This window comes from Lissotriton helveticus, chromosome 7 (genome assembly GCF_964261635.1).
Source record: "Lissotriton helveticus chromosome 7, aLisHel1.1, whole genome shotgun sequence".
NCBI lineage: Eukaryota > Metazoa > Chordata > Amphibia > Caudata > Salamandridae > Lissotriton > Lissotriton helveticus.
In genome coordinates this window covers 345802684-345823274 of record NC_136068.1, presented here as the reverse complement: position 1 = coordinate 345823274, position 20591 = coordinate 345802684, and the positions used below count along the sequence as shown (strand labels likewise).

General features: G+C 46.5%; 2 long non-coding RNA genes across 3 annotated transcripts in view; one reads left to right on the top strand and one right to left on the bottom strand.

Moving 5' to 3' along the window:
- Nucleotides 1-8539, bottom strand: part of LOC144766759 (uncharacterized) — a 450908-nt gene extending 442369 nt beyond the window's left edge. The window contains exon 1 of the long non-coding RNA XR_013597912.1: nucleotides 8418-8539. This is a non-coding gene — a long non-coding RNA (uncharacterized LOC144766759). The remainder of the gene's footprint in view (nucleotides 1-8417) is intronic.
- Nucleotides 8540-8667: 128 nt separating this feature from the next.
- LOC144766758 (uncharacterized) overlaps nucleotides 8668-20591 on the top strand; it is an 837531-nt gene continuing 825607 nt past the window's right edge. For both annotated transcript variants that reach the window (XR_013597910.1, XR_013597911.1), the window contains exon 1: nucleotides 8668-8862. This is a non-coding gene — a long non-coding RNA (uncharacterized LOC144766758). The remainder of the gene's footprint in view (nucleotides 8863-20591) is intronic.

The window sequence follows — 20591 nt, the reverse complement described above, 5'->3', positions numbered from 1 at the left end:
GTATTAAAGACACGTTTTTGTGCAAATACTGACGGTATTTGAAGCCAATTTAGGAGGTGTGCTAGGGGTGGCAATCTGCCAATTTCGGGGCTAATCACTCGGAAGAGTGGGAGTGCAAAAATAGAGGGAGAGAGAGAGAGAGAGAGAGAGAGAGAGAGAGAGAGAGAGAGAGAGAGAGAGAGAGAGAGAGAGAGAGAGAGAGAGAGAGAGAGAGAGCGCAACGGCAGGCTAAATAGTACACGTGCAACAGAGAGGGTGGCAGTGTATTCAAGAAAGGCTATTTAGTGCATTACACAGTAAAGGGCATTCACGGGTCTGCGTTAGAATCTTGTAATCATGCAGTTTGAGCATTAGCCAGGGTAGAGGGGACGTGCTTTGAGAAAAAGGAAAGAAGAAAGGAGGTACCATGTTGTCGCACTTCTCGCATTCTCGGTCCTTCGACCAGTTGGGTCGACGCCTCAGTCACACACACACATTCCCTCATAGTTTCGCATCGTACGTGACATGGGTTCATTCGTCCAGTCTGGTTTAAGGGTGATCACTTTTTATCAGGTTGTGCTAATTTTTCGGGTTTGTTCGATACGTGAGTAGTTTGCAGGCGTGCTTAGACACCACCTTGCGGCGCTAGTCCGCTTCGTGTATTAGACATGGCAAGGCTTCGGATCTTCGCCACACCTCGGCTGTAATTTCTGATGTAACCTGCAGAGGGAGGAAAAAAGGGGGTGGGGGAGACAGCGTTCGCGCACATTCAAATACATGGATTCATAAGTCCTTTACTTACCTCTTACTCGTCTTTCCTCCTCGGGGCAGGGTCCCCGGGGATATGGTTTCTGGAGTCGGGGGGGGTAGTGTGTCCATATAGGTCGTGGGCGGGGAAACGTAAAAAAGGAAACCAGAGGTGCTTAGTGCGAGGTATCTAGTCAAAGGATGTATCTCCCTATCGGGATCCTTAAACCTCTTTCAACGCTGTGGCGTTCTAAGGTTCTTCGGTTCTTGGGTCAGCTCCATTCCCTGGTACTTTGGAACGTTGTACTTTATAACATTTACATTATTTCATTTCACCCTCCCTTTACATTCCTTCATTTACACCGTTCGTTTTACCCATCCTTGGAAGTCAAGGTCTTCCCCTACGCAAGAGTTCATGGGTCAGTCGCGTACTTTGAAGGCGGAGTGTCGTGTTGTCGATCCGATCCGTCCTCCAGGGCTGGGCAACCATCTTCTTTTAACCTTAAAGAGAGAGCAGAGTAGGGTGCACAGAAAAGAACTTTCCCACCGACCCCACATTTTTAAAATAAAGCATGCAATACCCGTCCATAGTTTCAAAAACTTTATTTTGCAAAATCATTTCAGCATGAGGATTATGAGGGTGCGGTCGTATTTGGCCGGTCGTGGCAATGGCTAAAGTGCGTACAGTGGGGGGTGTCGTTTGCAGCAATAAAAACATCGGAAAGTTTTACTCATTCATTTGTAAGAGACTAAAACGTCTATTAATTGGCTGGGGGTTCGGGGGCATTTATTTTCATAATTTAGAAGCATAATCATAATAGTGATAATCAGATTTCCTATATGCATACCGTACGTGAGCGTCGTAAATGAGGTTTACATCAGTTATAAAAATATAATACATTGTACATTTGTAATCAACATTTGTAACGGGGATCCTTTCATACTGTTCGTCGAGTGAGTTCTCCTTGTCTTTTCTAGCCAAGTGTACAAAGGATCATATAAAATCTCAGAACATCAAGTTTATATCAGTGCGAAGGAACACCACGAGGTGTTCGTAAGTTCCGATTGATACCAGCGCCATTTTGGGCGGGGCCGGTTCAGTCCGGAAGCAGCATCAGGGGGAAATGTTTCCCATTACTGGCAGTTTGGACCAGAGTCCTTTTCGGCAGTTCTAGAATTCATGCTAACAGAAGGAGTGGCAATGTCATGTTTGTTTCGTTGGCGCTCAAGGCAGCCGTCCCTTACCGGAAACCTGCAAAGGCCGAAGGTTCCGCCGGGGACCTTTGTAGGATCTTCAAGGCTGCGGAGACGCTGTCGGAGATGGGGGCTCGTGCTCCAGGGGGCAAATGTTCGAGTTATATTGCTGGTCAAAGTTACTCTAGTGGCCGGGGCCCGCCTTCCAGCGGACCCAGACGCCATTTTGAGGCCCTACAGGGGCCACTCTCGTCGAGTTTGCAAGAGTGGGAGAGATCCTTCGGAGTGAACGGAAGAGGTCTCTGTTTTGTGAAAGCGGGACGTTCGGCTGGGGTGCAGCTGTGATGCCCCCACCTGGGGGGCGAGGGAGACTGGTTCGCATCGTCTCCTTCTCCCGGTGCACTCCAGGCCGCTCCTTTTCATCGCCCCGCATGAAGGTCTCTCCACATCCGGTGTTCCCCAAGACCTGTGCTCGGTGCTGTGGGAGTATGGCCACCATTGCACGTTCGGTGCTGCGCAAGTACTGGGGTGCCACCATGGTGTGTTCGGTGCTGTGGAAGTATTGGCACCATCGCCTGACTGGGGGTGTTCGGCGTCGGGCCGGGGGCTGGGAGACCTCCTATCGGTGGAGGTGGGAGAGGCTCGTCCGCGTCGCCTCTCCCTCCCAGCCCAACTTGGACAAATTGCTGTGGAGGTACGTGCAGGACATCCCGCCGTCCAGAGCCGCTGCGGCTGTTACGGAAGAGAAAAGGAAAAAAAGGTGCCTCGTTCTCCTCTGGACATGTGGCGGGACTACTTAAGTCTATCCAGGCCCGTTGCGGCTGGCTGAAGAGACATGTGGCGGGACTACCTACAACTGCCCCGGCTGCTGGCTCCTGCCTCTCCTCCGGCTCCCCCATACGTTAAGATTTCCTGACCAAGAGTTGGCGGCCGGGCCCGCCTTATATGGGTTGCCGTTGGTTGGGCGTAGCCGTAACCCTGCCCTACTTTGGAAGGTTCCAGAATGGGGGGGGATGTTCTGTTTGACTTTCATTTTCTACAGTTTACCGTTATTATTCCTTGTTTGTTGTGTTAAATTAAAAGTTCAAGTTCATTAATGGTCTACGGATTTTGTTTTACCATTTCTTTCTTTTCAGGTTGTTTTTATGCTAAGTTTCTGCTAACAGAGGTTGAGTAACACGGAAACACGTGTAGAGGGATGACGCAGATTTGTACATTACATACACACAAACTCAGACGGGGGACAGTACAAGTACGACATACAAAGACCCAAGACGAATATAAAACAGTTATTGGTCATAATTATCTCTTTCCGTCAGTGAATTTGAAACAAGGCTGGGTTCCCGTCTTGACGTTGCCCGACCTAGGAAAACTTGAGCATGCCGCTGAAATTGTCCTGGCGAAATCTGTGCCATCGGGCATAATCAAACGTGGTGGTTCTGTCTGGTCTGTCTATGTAAGTCGGGTTCTTCTTTGTCTCGCGCTTTTTCTTGTACTGCCGGTCTGTTGTTCCTGTCGGCCCTTTGCCTTTACTCACGCTCAGTAGAGTCGGGCATTGGGCTTTCCAGTGTCCGACATACCTACAAAAAGCGCATTGGGCTGGCCCTAAGTCTGGTCGTCTTTTGTATAGTGTCGGGGGATAAGTTGTGGGTAGCGATGTCCTGGGGTTGTCCTGTCGGTATATTTCTCTACTTGGTTTGTCCTCGTCTTTTCTCTGTCGTTGCATAGCCTCTCTGCGCCACATACCGAGACTGTCGAGCATAATTGGCGTTGTCTTATTATTTCGAAGGGCTATTTCTAACGTTTCTATTTTATCAAGGTCAAAGGATCCTGCCAGTGGCCACTGTTTGTCTTGACTATTTTCGGTATACCTGTGCCACAATTTATTATAGGCTATGGTGACTAATCCATAGTTTATGAACATGTCCTTATTAGGGGTGCCTTCTAGTGGAGCTATATGGTCCACCTCTAATACACGGTCCGGGCTAAACAGGCTATTAATCAGTGGGGAGAAGACAGACATGACGGCTCGTAACGAGGGACTAAAAAGTCAGCACTGCCTATCTTATCACTAGGTGCAAAGACCGGACAGAATATTTCTATTCAACGTTGTTTGCAGGCAGTGAATACCTCATGGATCAAAAATAACAAAAAAAGACCAATAAATAACAATGGGGAGAATGAGTAGGTCCGCAAAGATCTGCGTTACCTACCCTTTTCACTATCTGCAAAAAGGGTGGTCTCTTCCCTGTTTGCAGACAGGGAATCTCCAGGAAACAATAGTTTTGCGAACAACAGTTCAGTTTCAAGTAATTATTGAGTGGGGGAGAAAAATAAGCACGGCTGCTGCCCTACCTATCCTCCACTGCTTGCAAAGAGAGAGCCCGTTGTTTCTCCGTTTGTAGACAGTGAATCTCCAAATAAAATAAAAAGAGCAATACTAGTATTTTTAAACAATCAAACAAACAAGCAATTATTTCGCAACTTGTCGTGATTACACGACCTTACCCGGACCATGTGGACAGTTTCTTGTCTTCCGAATCCAGCGCCCGATCGTCCTCTTTTTCTCGTATTTCTCACGGCACTCCTGATGGTCCCCAGTCAGGACCGTAGATCACTCGAGAGAGGTCTGTTCGGAACTAGTGAAGTTCGGATGATCGGCTGCCAGACGAGGGTCTATTGGGCAAGAGCTCTCCCGATCGTTGCAGTCGTTCACTCTGTCGTCGGGACCTCTCCCACTGGATCCACGAGTCGCTGATGGGCCCCACGCTTGGGACGCCAATTGTAAAACCTGAGGCGGGTCGGGGACAATCGATATTTGCCCGGCGGTATTGCCTCTGTGACCCTCTAGTTATTTAATCAATGAAGAGGCAGGCGCTGGAGACTGGAAAGCAGGAAACAAGGTTTTTTATTCTCTCCGGAGGAGAACACAACGAAACGGACAGAAGGTATCGTTCTGAGGTGCTCTAGATACATTTCTGAGGCCTGGCCTCTTATACCCTGGTTTATGACTTTATTGTAAATTACACATTCATGTTAAAGCTTTGATGTATGGAAAAGACATTCCCGGAAATCCCCTTTGGGCCCGTTCCCACACACATTTACAGTTGAAGTCCCCACCCTAGTCACAACAGGTGATGAGTATCACGCAGCTGGATATTCCGCCGATTCACGGAATGTGGGGGGTTCGATCGGATCTCATGGAGTGGGGGCTTTGATCAACCCGGGGATCCTTTGATGGGGGAAGCTTTCTATTGTACGGGGAGGGGCAAGGAATGGTATCGGCAGAGCTGGGTGTCGGCCTGGGAACGGGGAAGACAAAACGGGCACACGGGGAAAAAGGGGGTTTGCATCTTAGGGCCGGAGATCATGAAAGGGAAGCAGGGTGGTGTCGCGCTGGGAACAGGATGAGGGCCTGGGGCAGAGCAGCGCCGAAGAGGGGTTTATGACTCAAGGCAGGTGCAAGCAGGGGGTGGTCAGCGTGCAGGCTTAGTGAAGGCGAAGGGCTATGTCAGGGGCCAGCAGCATGCAAAAGGGTTCGCTCTGATCGGGGCATCTTAAAAAAATGGCGGGCGCGCACGACAAAAGTGTGGCATCAGGGGAAGAGGCAAGATGGCGCAGATAATGTTCACCAAAACGTACTAATTTTCAACATACCCAATGATAAAAATGCCCCCTTTCTTGAAGTAGGCCTTTCTCACCAGTAGCCCATTGACTATTTCCTCTGTGAGCCAGGTAACCTTTGTGGTTTTTGCCTTATGTTCGATTCGAGGGCTCATATTTGTGACAAATTTAACGCTATTGAGTGACGTTCTGGCGCAATTAAATACTACTGACCAACCAATATTCCCCCTGGGATTTGACTACATATAGTTGTCGGTTTAATCAACAGTAGCCGTATTATGCCTCTTGGGGCATGTCTTTGAGGTTTTTTTTGGATTTTGGATCCTATCATTCTTAGAACCTGCTTATTAGGACCAATTTCATGGGTTTCACCATCATCGATTGATTGTTCTCTCCTTGGTCTCGTAATAACCATTCTTTGGGATTGCTCTATCTCATCCGGGTGCGACTTACGTTTGTTTGAGCTTTGATTATTGGCATGGAAAGTGACCCTTAAGGAGCTGTTTATCGCTGTGCAGCTTCCAGTCTTAACATCTTCCCTTATGATTATTTCATTCTTTGTTAGGTTTTTTCAAGGATGATTGTTCCCACCTGTTGCTTCTGTTTTTTGGTCATTTGAAATTCCAGCCAGGGTTTCATTGTTTCCTTGAGCCACCGAGTTTTGAACTGGTTTAACATCATCTTTTTGAAAGATCTGGAAAAAAATGTATGTTTTTTTGTACTTTGCACAGCCGTGGGATCCCAGCTTGGGTCCTCATGAGCTGGGTCTTGTATCTTCCTTTTTGCAAACTCTTGCGCTGATGTTTTGATAGTTTGTTATTTCTTCTGTCTTGTGATGTCGGGGGATTGAGGTCCCCTGAGATGTCGGGGGATTGAGGTCCCCTGATTTGTCGTTCCAATGTGACTCCCACTTGCTAGCTGAGTCATTCTCCACACTGCTTTCTCACGAAGCAAAAGTGAACACCCTGCTGTGAGAGGGATACTCCAGGGATTCAGTGACCCTTAGGGAATTGACCAGGAGGTTTTGTCCATACTTCCTGTTAAATTTCTTGAGTTCAATGGCCATGGATTCAGAGGTTCTCAGAGGTGGAGGGGGTGTATCATCTAGGTCATTCTGACTGCATACAACCATAGCGGCAACAGTTATTTGCTTTTGTGGTTTATCGAGAATGGATGGTATTGAATTTTCAGATTCCTCGATTTTACCATTTTATTTTCGAGCTCTTTTGGCACTCATTGTTTTGTGATCAACGTGAGGGATTAGGGGTGTTGTTTATTGCACCGAGTGTTTCAGACCCTACATTGGGCCTGCTAACAAAAGTTTTTTTAATAACACTTTAGCTCTTTTATTAGTGATAGTAGGACACTTGGCAGGGAACATTAACTTGTTCCATGAGTGGGGAGCCTGAACATGACATGGGACCAACCTCAATAGCCCTTCTTGATGTGGATACAGAGTGTCAGTGTTTCTATGTTGGCATCAATTCCGGTAACATAAAGCTCCAACCTGTTTAGCAATTCCACCCGGATGGCAAACTTCTCCGAATAATAGTTTAGGGCCTCCACAGTGACTAGAACCATGGTTAAGAGGGGAGGCCAGGGGACTGCCTTGTCTGCTTTGTCTACCTTGCCTGCATTATCATTAAGGGAGCTCCTTAGAGAATTATTCAGTGATTCTTGTCTTAAGGATGATGTGCCACTTGTGTCAGGTTGCTCATTACTGTATTCCTCTTTGGAACTGCACCACTGAGTGGTTAGCATTTTCATTTATTTTCCCTTGCTGGATGTGATACATTTCCTTGTGGTTCTAAATCACCTTGACTCGGGCAGTCCCTTTGTTGGCTGTATTGCATCATGTCTTTGCTTTGCCCTTTAGGGGTGGGTTACTCATCCTTGATCGGGGATTCAACCTGCCCATGGGTGATATGGGATTCAGGGCCTTAAGTTATAAAGGTGATCAAAGTTTGATTTTGGCGTGAGTGCTTAAGTCAATGAAATGAATGTATATGTGGATGACAACATTCTTGCTTAGGTTAATATTCCAAGTCAGCATACTGAAAGTCCTGCTGCTGTCATTTGGAGACCTACTATTTATGTTGATTCTTTGGTGTTCCAAGCAGGGGTGTAACACAGGCTCCTGCAGGGCAGGGTTGGCCCCAGCCCTCCTGCGAGCACCAACTCTTGAAGGGGACCCTCATTCATCCCAAGGCATATCTGTAAGTTATGGGAGACTCGTGCTCCTCATTACATTCTGGGGAGGGGCTCCATAATTTTGCTTTACGTCATTAGTTCCAAGTATTAAGAAGTAGCCGTCACCAACTAGGCCATTGTTATTTTGACCAGTCTCGCCACAGCGTAACTAAATGTGCTCTAAAAAGACATATAGGTACCAACCTCTACGAAAAGGTTTGGAGTGCACGTACATCAGGCGGTGTGCTATGTATGCCAGGTTCGGTGGTGCACCTGTCCAAAATGTTGAGGATAGCCAGTGATAATTACTATGCACATTTCACAAAATTTCCACTATCCTACAGTCAAAACGAAGTGCATAAAATTCACAAATTCGCCTTCTAACAAAAAGTTATTTACATTACTTTTCTTTTTGCCTTATAACCAATGGCAGCTTCACTTTACATACATGGCTGCCTGATGAAATGCCTTAAAAAATTGTACCGACTGAGTTCCAATAACTGAGATTGATATTATGAATACGTTTGACTATTTTAAATGACCTTTATGTAGCATTACTAAATGGGAAAATAAGAGTGCAATAAAAACGTGTGCGTTGAAATGCGTTGCGGGACAAATACATTACATAATTGGGGACCACACGTATACACTTCCAAATAACTAAAGTTTCCTTTAAGAGTTACCTTCTAGTCTCCTGAGGGCTCCAAAACACAGTATTCGTCGACTCGTAGCTCTAGCACGCTGCTGAACATTTAGGTCAGATTTCCTGGAAACCACGCACACAAAAAGCGTCGGGGACGTTAACATCCACGCCTCGCCTACCTCACCGCTAATGAAACGCATCCGCACCCGCATTGCCATAAAGCGCGTATCAACTGGCGACGTAGACCAATCAAAAGTAACCGCGTGCCGGCTGTGTGGGAACAGAAATGTCCGTTGCTGGCTGGGGCTGCCAGGTAGTCCGAGAAATTTCGCGCTCTTTTCAGACGAGGAAGGAAGGAAACCTCGTCGGGTGGATGTGCAAGATGAAGGATAAGCTTATAAAAAGAGGGGGCACTCCCTAGCCAGTAAGGAGAGTCGGATAGACGAGAAGGGCTTTCATGGTGAAACAAGTGCAACTAGGGCCCGGTAAGTGCGACACTTGGTTCGAGGAGAGGCTAAGGGCGAGGGGTGTGGGTTGGAGGACACCTCGTGGTTCTAGGGAGAGGAAAAATAGGAGAGGTGAGGTTTCTGACACCTGCCTCATGGAGGTGACCTCTGGAGAACGCTCAATTACTCTAAGTGCTGTGCTATGTGGTCAGATTGGGCCAGGACTGATCCCTGTCAGATGGAAAAACGTATTGAAATAAGACTCTTTGCCGCTTTCTACCTTTTGCCTTTGCAACTAAAGAAGCGGTGGAAGTGCATTTTGATGCTACGCGCAATAGGGGATGGTTGAGTGAGCGTGGGGGCGGGATCAAAGACGGCCAACAAACAAAATATTCAGTAACTTTTTTCGGTTTCACCTCCAGGTAACTACTTATAAAATAAGCATATGAAATGAAAAATAAATGCAAGTTAAGTTAATTATAGGATAGGGAGTATGTACATTATGAAACTTCTATTTGATAATACACTGCAGAGGTCTGTGTCTCTAATCACAGAGCCACAGAATTGAGTCCTGCTTAATGCAGTGGAGAGTAGTGACTTGCATATGTTTAGTGCTACGAGGTCCCAGTCTGTGACAGAAAGCACTATGAATATGTAAGTAATTATTTTCAACTTGCATTACACACAGTATAAGATACGCTGCTAAAAATGCACAAAAAGGTGTCAAATAAAAAAAGTGCTTCCAAAATATAGATTTTAGTAATATCCACACTGTACATAGTGCAAATTATTCTGATAACTGTCTTTTAAAATAACACACTTACCAGCTCAGCTGGTAACTACCTTGCAGTACCACTTAAAAAAGAATACATCAGTGTCATCAGGCAGCTTCAAGTGTATTCCATAGGTTAAATCCTGTACCAGCTTCCAAGCACCCTTTAGATATGCAGATTAACCAGTTATGGACATTTTAATTCCTGTCAGGCAAGAAGGCACCCTGGTAAGAAGGCTTGTTGAGCTATCTGCCCCTCCATCGACCCCACAGCACAGGAGGCTCAATGTCTGAAAATAAAGCTGAAGCACTTACACCCTTGGAATCCGAGGCGGTTGTCTTTGCATAAATGGTAAGCAAACTGTTTGTCTAAAATTAAAAAAGTATGGGCACGTCGTCCCCCTCAGATCCCACCCACTTTGACCACTGAACTAAAGAAAGAACAAACTCAGCTTGTCATGCACCCGAACTGCATCATGTCACCAGAAGCTTTTTTTTTGGAAGGATGATTAAGTAGAGTACTAAAGGCTTAGAGCAGTTGCTCTGCCTGGTCCCTATGACTGCAGGGTATGTGCCTCAGTTGGCCCTACACAGTGTGAACAGGTACAGCTTTTTGGCTTCAGGAGCCTTTGAAATCCATTTATTCGTGTTTTAGCATTGGTAAAGGCAAGGAACCGGCACTTGAGCCGGGGTTTGCAGAAAATCCTTTGTAGTCACCTTGAACATGACAAAGTGGCATTTATTTGCTTCACCAGTCGTTTGGAAGCAATTTTGAAAACGTTGAAATATATTTTATGCAATTTCTTCTTTTATTTACTGTTTAATGTTAATATTTATAAAGTAAAAAATACTGGCCAATATTTTACCAGCCTTACATGAAAGTACTGTTGAGGCCTGTAAAATATTGAGCAGAAACCCTACGAATAAAACCCATCTTTTCAGCTATACCCATTTTGTCATGAAAGTGTGATAAAATCATATATGACTTGAAACTCTGCAGAGGGGCCCGATCAGTGAATAACCAAGTTATGCCCTTCATTTTGCAAACTAATGGGTAGCAAGCAGTCAGGGTGTTACTTTTAAATTTACATTGTTAAGTGTTTTATTGCTTACGGGCCAGGTGATACGGGTGAAAATGATGAACTCTCACGCACGACCTCAGGAGGACTTCTAGCAGCCAGACCACCAATGCACATGCCTGAATGACGCCGTGACTGGTGCAGTGGCAGTTACTAACGTTTTTGCGCCACTTAGAGACCTGAATGATATTGACTGACTAATTCCCAGGGAGGAGGGTGGTAGTCTTAGCGATATTCACTCAGTTAGCACAGAGGTGGTAGAAAGGAGGGTGGAGTCACATGGGAGAACACCTGTAATACCCCCAATGCGAACCAGGGACTCCGACTCGCAGAATATAAACCACCCAGGCAAATCAGCCACCAGAGGGGTCAGTATTACACCCGTAACGTATACGGACATAAGACACAGTGGAGACCTGAAAATCATCTCATGGAACGTAGCAGGATTATCTAATAAACTGGGGGATACACAATGGCTTACCTACGTGAGACAGTTTAACATAATCTGTCTACAGGAAACTTGTGAGACAGAGAAAACCTGTTTTATTGAAGGATATAAAACCTTTGCATGTACGGCAGTAAGATCGAGCTCGGGTAGAGCAAAGAGGGCTTGACTATATTTATAGATTTAAGAATCCAGGGCAGGTGGGAATCCTTGGCATGGGAGTCAAGTGTTGTCCAAGGACTGAAACCCACAAATCTTTTAGGCTTATTATAATGAATTTCTATAATGCAATGTCGAACGAGCAGGGCGTAGGTAGTTCTAACGTATTAAATAGGTGTCTGGAATATACTTGTGGTAAAGGGCTGGCTCAATCACAACTGATATTGGTGGGCGATTTCAATTGTCATTTGTGCCCACACCGTAGGGTGTCCCAGGGCGATTGGGCATCTTGCCCTCTAAGGGATGGCCCCATTTAGAGCACACGTAGTTGGGAACTGAGTTGACCGGTCTTCTAGGCGTATATGGGTTAATACATACAATAGATATGATTGCTAGCGGTAGGGGTAGGGAGGTTCCTCCCACCTTTAAAGGACAAGGATGCTGCTCCTACATTGACTTTATTTTTGTTTCCTCTTTGGTTTAGAGGTGTGCATCCCAGTTTAATATAAATCATAGTGCATTCATTGACCGCAATTCCCTGACACTTGAGCTTGAGGCCCACCCCTATTTGTCAGTTGTAAATAGTCAAGATGGTGGGGGGTCAGTTGTGGCAACAGATCAAGCTAGGAGGTTCAGATGGTGCCAGATGGATATAGCTGCTTTTAATCCCTCTATATTCCACAAGGGGTATCAGGAGATAATGAAATGTCTAGATCTGGGAGTGGAGAGGGTGGACCTACTAGAAGCCTTTAATAAGGTCGCCAACCTGGTGCACAGTCTGTTAAGGTCCACTTCCGAAGCTCGAAGGGGGGACCCAAAGTGGTTCGACAGGCAATGCTCACAGGCCTTGAGAAGGCTCAAAGTGGCACTGAAACAAATTTGAAGGGACAGGAAGCGTGTGGCGGAATGTCGTGTAAGTTTCAAATTAGTAGTCAAAGGGCGAAAGGCCAATTACAACGCGAGGCATGGGAGGAGCTCATGGAGGCGGCGGAGCTGAAGGACTCCGCCTGATTCTGGGGAGTAATTAATAAACCCTGCTTCGCAGACCAAGATAAGCCAGGGCTGAGTAATAATATTTTACCAGAAACTTGGAAGCAGCATTTTCAGGGACTGTATAACTTCCACTGCAGTCAGAGGGAACTGCAGTTAGTACAAGTAGTACCACGCCTTATCCCTGTTACCTTATCGGTGGACAAAGTGAATGCAGGAATTGAGGGCCTAACGAGGAATAAGGCACCGGGGCCAGATGGGTCCCCCCAGATATTTTTCTTAGTAACCCGGACGTCTGGGCGCCCTGATTAACTAGGGTTCTAAACGCTGCTATAAGCTCAGCTATTCCAGCTTCCTGGTCATCGGCAATAATTGTGCCCATATTCAAGAAAAGGGATAGGGATAGCCCACATTGTTATATACCCATTTCTTTGACAGACGTCTCTACGAAGGTGTTGGGTCGGGCTATTTTAAACAGGTTGATGGAATGGGCGGAGGATAAACAAAGTATCACAGATGTACAATATGGGTTTCGCCCGGGCAAATCTACCGTAGATCAATGCCTAAACCTATACCTCATTACTGCCAAATATACACTAGCTAAGAAGGGGCCACTATACTTAGCCTTTATGGACCTCACAGCGGCATTCGACCGCATGAATCATAGTAAGCCATGGACAATATTGGATGAGCTTGGGGTAGACCCGGGATTAATAAATATCCTGCAAGTGCTCCATATCAATACCACAGCAGCAGTACGATAAATGCAGGAGGGGAAGGTGACGGAGTATTTTAATTGCTCAAGTGGGGTAAGACAAGGCTGTATACCAGCGCCACTTCTGTTCACCTTATATAATGGCCTAGATAAGACACTACATGAAATCAGGGCAGACTCACCCAGAATAGGAAAAAGGCGGTCCCAGTTCTGCTTTACGCAGATGATGCGGTGCTCCTTGCTCGAACCCCACGTGCTCTACATCTTTTAATTGATGGTTTTGTAGAGTTTATGGAAAATTTGGATTTTTCCCCTAACCTAACAAAATCATATGTTATGGAGATGGGGAAAAAGGCAAAAAACTCATACAAACATGTCATAGGTTCACACGTTCTGGGTAAAGTTCCAGCATTCACATACCTGGGAATGCTCTTAGATGGTCACCTGAATTTCAAACATTTATTAAAGGAGAAGTGTTTGGCCCTGAAAAAGTCTACAGGCTCTATAACAAACTTTGCACACAGGTTAGGATGTTGGACTCCTGTTATGATTCTTAAGATCTACAATTCGGTCTGTTGTGCCAAGGTGTTACATGGAAGCGAGGTCTGGGCTTTTAATACGACTACTGACTTACAAAGAGAAGAAAATAATTACTTAAGGGGTTTAGTGAAGGTCCCTCAAAGTATCCCGGTATTTTCTGTCCCCGAAGAATTGGGGGTTAAATATATATCTGGCCAGATAGCAGTCAAGCCCCTCTAATATTGTCTCAAATGCTGGACAAACATAGAGGCAGGCTTCACAAGGATGGTCCTCCAGGATAGTTTATCCTTGGACCATTCGATGAGAATTCCCTGGATAAAATATGTAAAGGACAGGGCTGAGATTAAAGCCCTGCATTGAAGGTTTGCCGTGGTCATCGAGAGGCTATTGAACTTGCTAAACCTACAGTTAGAGCCCATACACTAGTGAAGGCAACCCTGGGAATTGAACCTTATTTAAAGTTAATGACGAGCCCACACAATAGATTTTTAATTACCCATTTTAGAGTAGATTTTTTCCATCACTTTCTAGTGGTACCGGCAAGTTTTGTTAAAAATATCGAAGAGTGAGGGCCCTGTGGCTGCGACAATAGGTCTCCACAGGATACACTTCACCTGGTTATTCTCTCCCCGTACTATGCTTTTCCCAGGAAAAAGTGTTTAAGGATGTTAGACCCGTCTGCTTCTGAGAGTCCCCTCACCACTATGATTTCTTTTGTTCCCCTGTACCTCCCAAAATTTGTCGCTTTTTATTTGTCTACCAGGACTTTTTATATGTTGTCTCATGGGGTTAGATGTTCCTTGAGGCCCAGTTGCTCACAAGGTTTGTGGCACCTATTTACAAGGTGCCTGGCCCAAACCTGTGGCATTACAAACTGGGGTTGTCAACCTGTATAAATGAACCTAAAATGGTGGACACCCTTTTTCCTCATGTGAAGTGACTCCCATTGGAGCCTTCATGAACCCTGGCCTTTTGAGGTTTTGGCGCCCTTTGTTTGGCGCGCATTTCTGACAGGAATTCCTTTGTTTTCCTCAGGTACACAAAATGGCTGCTCTAGAACCCCAGTACGGTGGCTGTGAGTGTCCTAAATACCCCTCAAGAGTGCCATGTCATTGTCACAGCCAGAGAAGGTTCTAGAACCTTCTGGCTCGTGCCAGTACCCCAGGGCACTGGCTATATAAGATCCAGTCCCTGGCGGCCATTTTAGATTTGAGATGTGGATGGAGATTAGTTCAGACTAGAGAAGAGATTCCAGACTTGACACCAGATTGACACCTGCCCTGTTGACCCCTTAGGTGGCTGGTAGCGCAGGCAGTAGAGCAGCAAAGGGTTGCTGGCGTTGTGTCTGACTGGCGTTCCAGTCAGCTACGTGAGAAGTGATCTAGCGCCTACAGCGCCTGCCCAGCGAGTACCTCATTGCCCCCAAAAGACTGTGGCCAGATTCGTGTGCCTCCCTGCCCCCCGGTGGTGAACTGTGATCGATTTATTGAGTCGCGAGGCGAGAGCAAGTTCGCCGCGACCGCGATCGTCAGCTGTGCCCCCTTCGCGACAGGTGCCTCTAGAGGGGAGCTCGGACGTCTCCGAGCCCCACCAGCGTAGAGCGCTTCCTGCGCAGATTGAAGGTGAGGTGATGCGCCGGGGCGGGGAAAGGCCGGCCTTCGTTGGACGGGACTAGCGTCTCTGCCACTCCCCAGTGACCCGGGAGCTGTAGCTGTGGGCGGGAACCATCCTGTATGCGGAAGTCGGAGGGAGGTCCGTGGAGCCCCTGAGAGCCCCGTCGCTAACGAGAGAAGTGCTGTGCCCGACTGAATCGTATTTTGATTGCAGCTGATGTGAGGTGGGCCCGTTTCTTCATAGTGAATGCAGCGTTGTGAATGAACTGTGAACCGGCATTCATTTGACTGTGCGCGAAGGTTGTGTGACCTCTCCGGCAGCCCGTTTGTCAGTCTAAAGACTTTGAACTGGTGTCGCCTGTGCTCAAGTGGTGCTAAAGCCCGTAGGCGCGCATAGACTTCACCGGCAAAGCAGAGATCCTATCCCGGTGACCGCCAAGTGCAAATGATGTATTTACTGTGTTTCCTTGCCTTTTAGATATACGCGCATACGCCCTGAGTGATTATTAAAGAGTCCCAAACCTTATTTTGTGCTCAGAGAAGCCGTATACCTGGTCATTGAAAACAGCATAAACTGTAAGAGTTATCTTTCCCATTTGAAGCGTATTGTAATGATTCTAAAGTATTTAATTGGTGGCAGCGATACCAGAAGAAATATGTGGTTGTTTATTTAAGTGAACCAATATTTATTCTGATATTTATTCTGATATTTATTGTGATACTCATCCCTGAAGTTATTCTATTTATTAATACTATTTATTACCAGAACTGTATGACCAAAAGAAATGTATATGTGCTTCCCCAGTCAACCCTATTTACAACAAAGAACTTTTATATAAAGGAATCGTATTTTTCTACAGCAGTGGTGTGGTGTCCTTCTTTTTGGTGTGGATGTACAAGGAGTTATTATTGGATCAGAGCCGGCTTAACACTACAGCCTTCACTTGCCTTGTCACTTGAGCCAAGCTACCCCCTTTGTGCTGGGCTTGCCCATCGCAGGTCCAACAAAGGACTTATTAAATCGAACTGGTTTTAGACAGGCGCGAGTAGCCTTGTTGTTTTTAAAGCTTTCTTCTGATGTACATACCCTATTTTGTGTGGCTAATTTCCTGAGAGTCGCTGTTTAATTAAGGAAAACTAGGGGTGACTAAAGAAGAGAGAAAGGGTTCCTGGGTTATTGGCACGCAATGTCTGATCTAACAGGGCTGTAGTAATCATGTGACAACCTCCCAATGCCTGCTCTAATGTACTGAATTGTATCAGAGAGTGATATTTTATGTATGTTTGGTTTTATATATGCTTTTATGATTTGTTTTCAAATCGAATAAAGTTATTTATTGATTGATTGATTGACTCAGACTCCACCAACAACTATGTGGTGGACAAATGTTTGGAACATTTGTGCCATGGACAGATGGAGAAGTGTGGCTCAATGGTTAGAGCATGCCAGGGACAGACTAATTTGCATACAGCCAGGTTCTGAAACTGGGATGGTGCAATGAGCTAAAAAACGGTGTTGGATCTAGCCCTGATCACTTGACTGGGTGAGAGTACTCTGCTTAATTCAGAGACTCTGTCCATCACCACCCCTTGTTGTAAATAATTTTGTCCACCCTAAGCGTGGAAGGGTATACTCAGATGTGAGTCCCTTGCTCATTGCACCATCAGGATTCAAGCAAGCCGGGCCGAAGACGCCCGAAATGGCAGAAACCGGTCCCCGGAAGCTTGTTTCCTTCCCAGTGTAAGAATTGGCTTTTGTAGTCTGGTCTGCCCTGTTCCCATGATGCACTGGGCCAGGGACAGACTAATTTGCATACAGCCAGGTTCTGAAACTGGGATGGTGCAATGAGCTAAAAAACGGTGTTGGATCTAGCCCTGATCACTTGACTGGGTGAGAGTACTCTGCTTAATTCAGAGACTCTGTCCATCACCACCCCTTGTTGTAAATAATTTTGTCCACCCTAAGCGTGGAAGGGTATACTCAGATGTGAGTCCCTTGCTCATTGCACCATCAGGATTCAAGCAAGCCGGGCCGAAGACGCCTGAAATGGCAGAAACCGGTCCCCGGAAGCTTGTTTCCTTCCCAGTGTAAGAATTGGCTTTTGTAGTCTGGTCTGCCCTGTTCCCATGATGCACTGGGCCAGGGACAGACTAATTTGCATACAGCCAGGTTCTGAAACTGGGATGGTGCAATGAGCTAAAAAACGGTGTTGGATCTAGCCCTGATCACTTGACTGGGTGAGAGTACTCTGCTTAATTCAGAGACTCTGTCCATCACCACCCCTTGTTGTAAATAATTTTGTCCACCCTAAGCGTGGAAGGGTATACTCAGATGTGAGTCCCTTGCTCATTGCACCATCAGGATTCAAGCAAGCCGGGCCGAAGACGCCTGAAATGGCAGAAACCGGTCCCCGGAAGCTTGTTTCCTTCCCAGTGTAAGAATTGGCTTTTGTAGTCTGATCTGCCCTGTTCCCATGATGCACTGGGCCAGGGACAGACTAATTTGCATACAGCCAGGTTCTGAAACTGGGATGGTGCAATGAGCTAAAAAACGGTGTTGGATCTAGCCCTGATCACTTGACTGGGTGAGAGTACTCTGCTTAATTCAGAGACTCTGTCCATCACCACCCCTTGTTGTAAATAATTTTGTCCACCCTAAGCGTGGAAGGGTATACTCAGATGTGAGTCCCTTGCTCATTGCACCATCAGGATTCAAGCAAGCTGGGCCGAAGACGCCTGAAATGGCAGAAACCGGTCCCCGGAAGCTTGTTTCCTTCCCAGTGTAAGAATTGGCTTTTGTAGTCTGGTCTGCCCTGTTCCCATGATGCACTGGGCCAGGGACAGACTAATTTGCATACAGCCAGGTTCTGAAACTGGGATGGTGCAATGAGCTAAAAAACGGTGTTGGATCTAGCCCTGATCACTTGACTGGGTGAGAGTACTCTGCTTAATTCAGAGACTCTGTCCATCACCACCCCTTGTTGTAAATAATTTTGTCCACCCTAAGCGTGGAAGGGTATACTCAGATGTGAGTCCCTTGCTCATTGCACCATCAGGATTCAAGCAAGCCGGGCCGAAGACGCCTGAAATGGCAGAAACCGGTCCCCGGAAGCTTGTTTCCTTCCCAGTGTAAGAATTGGCTTTTGTAGTCTGGTCTGCCCTGTTCCCATGATGCACTGGGCCAGGGACAGACTAATTTGCATACAGCCAGGTTCTGAAACTGGGATGGTGCAATGAGCTAAAAAACGGTGTTGGATCTAGCCCTGATCACTTGACTGGGTGAGAGTACTCTGCTTAATTCAGAGACTCTGTCCATCACCACCCCTTGTTGTAAATAATTTTGTCCACCCTAAGCGTGGAAGGGTATACTCAGATGTGAGTCCCTTGCTCATTGCACCATCAGGATTCAAGCAAGCCGGGCCGAAGACGCCTGAAATGGCAGAAACCGGTCCCCGGAAGCTTGTTTCCTTCCCAGTGTAAGAATTGGCTTTTGTAGTCTGGTCTGCCCTGTTCCCATGATGCACTGGGCCAGGGACAGACTAATTTGCATACAGCCAGGTTCTGAAACTGGGATGGTGCAATGAGCTAAAAAACGGTGTTGGATCTAGCCCTGATCACTTGACTGGGTGAGAGTACTCTGCTTAATTCAGAGACTCTGTCCATCACCACCCCTTGTTGTAAATAATTTTGTCCACCCTAAGCGTGGAAGGGTATACTCAGATGTGAGTCCCTTGCTCATTGCACCATCAGGATTCAAGCAAGCCGGGCCGAAGACGCCTGAAATGGCAGAAACCGGTCCCCGGAAGCTTGTTTCCTTCCCAGTGTAAGAATTGGCTTTTGTAGTCTGGTCTGCCCTGTTCCCATGATGCACTGGGCCAGGGACAGACTAATTTGCATACAGCCAGGTTCTGAAACTGGGATGGTGCAATGAGCTAAAAAACGGTGTTGGATCTAGCCCTGATCACTTGACTGGGTGAGAGTACTCTGCTTAATTCAGAGACTCTGTCCATCACCACCCCTTGTTGTAAATAATTTTGTCCACCCTAAGCGTGGAAGGGTATACTCAGATGTGAGTCCCTTGCTCATTGCACCATCAGGATTCAAGCAAGCCGGGCCGAAGACGCCTGAAATGGCAGAAACCGGTCCCCGGAAGCTTGTTTCCTTCCCAGTGTAAGAATTGGCTTTTGTAGTCTGGTCTGCCCTGTTCCCATGATGCACTGGGCCAGGGACAGACTAATTTGCATACAGCCAGGTTCTGAAACTGGGATGGTGCAATGAGCTAAAAAACGGTGTTGGATCTAGCCCTGATCACTTGACTGGGTGAGAGTACTCTGCTTAATTCAGAGACTCTGTCCATCACCACCCCTTGTTGTAAATAACAATGGTTAGAGCAGGCAGACCTTGATGCAGAGCTCTGGCCAGGGACCAGGGTCCGATTCCTGCCTCGGCGAGTCTCCGACTCATTAATTCCCCTGACTGGCTATTCTCGCCTCAGTACCTGTATTGATCATGGGTCCCACGCTGCAACTCTGGGCAATAGCTTGCTTAGTCTCCACAAACGGCCCCAAAAGCGCTGGGATGCCTGGCTGCACCTGGGGGGGTGCCCAGGAGTGGACATTTCCCAGGAAAGCCAGGAAGGGTTCCTAAGCGGTATACGGACAGCGCCGGGACACCTCCGGTGGAGGTAGCTGTGCGCTTTACAAATTCCGACATTTACATTTACATTAACTACGTTGATCAGTGGCAAATTAACCAAATTTGATAAAAATGTGCCTGTCATTTAAAACATTTGCTAAAAGACACTGGGTTGGAACGAGAGAGGGGCTAGAGGCCTCCACAGTCTTGAGAGCTTTGAGGGTAGGAGGGTTCTCTTCATCCTTAAGTAGCTCAAACGAACTGATTTAGAGTGTGGCAGACTGGTTCTGCATCATAAACATGGCGAATATCCAGTCTGCCTTATTACAGGTATTATGGTATAATGCACTTGTAATAATGCAGACAGGATAGCCATCATATTAGTGATGGAGTCCCCCTTTGCCAACTCTTTATCAGGCTGTTTGGCAGAGGGAAAGCCATCACAAATGTGACAGATATATCATCCGCCTTATTACAAGTCCATTAGAATATAATGCACTTATGATAAGGCGAACAGGATACCCGTCACATTTGTGACAGTGTTCCTGTCTGCCAAACTGTAAATTAGGCCTTTAATGAATAAAGGCCCTGTAAAAAATACTATGTATTGGAAGCACTAAGAATACCGTTATTTGGTTGTGCCCAATATTGATTTCTAGACCTTTGCCTAACACACTCGTAACTTCTTACTGCATGTTTATTTAATTGTTTTGTATCATGAACCTATGGTGTGCTTTGTACTTCAAAAATGCCTTACATTAATTGTTGCTTCTCACCAGTCTGGGAAAAATTAATAAGCCATTTCCCAAGCAAGGACTGT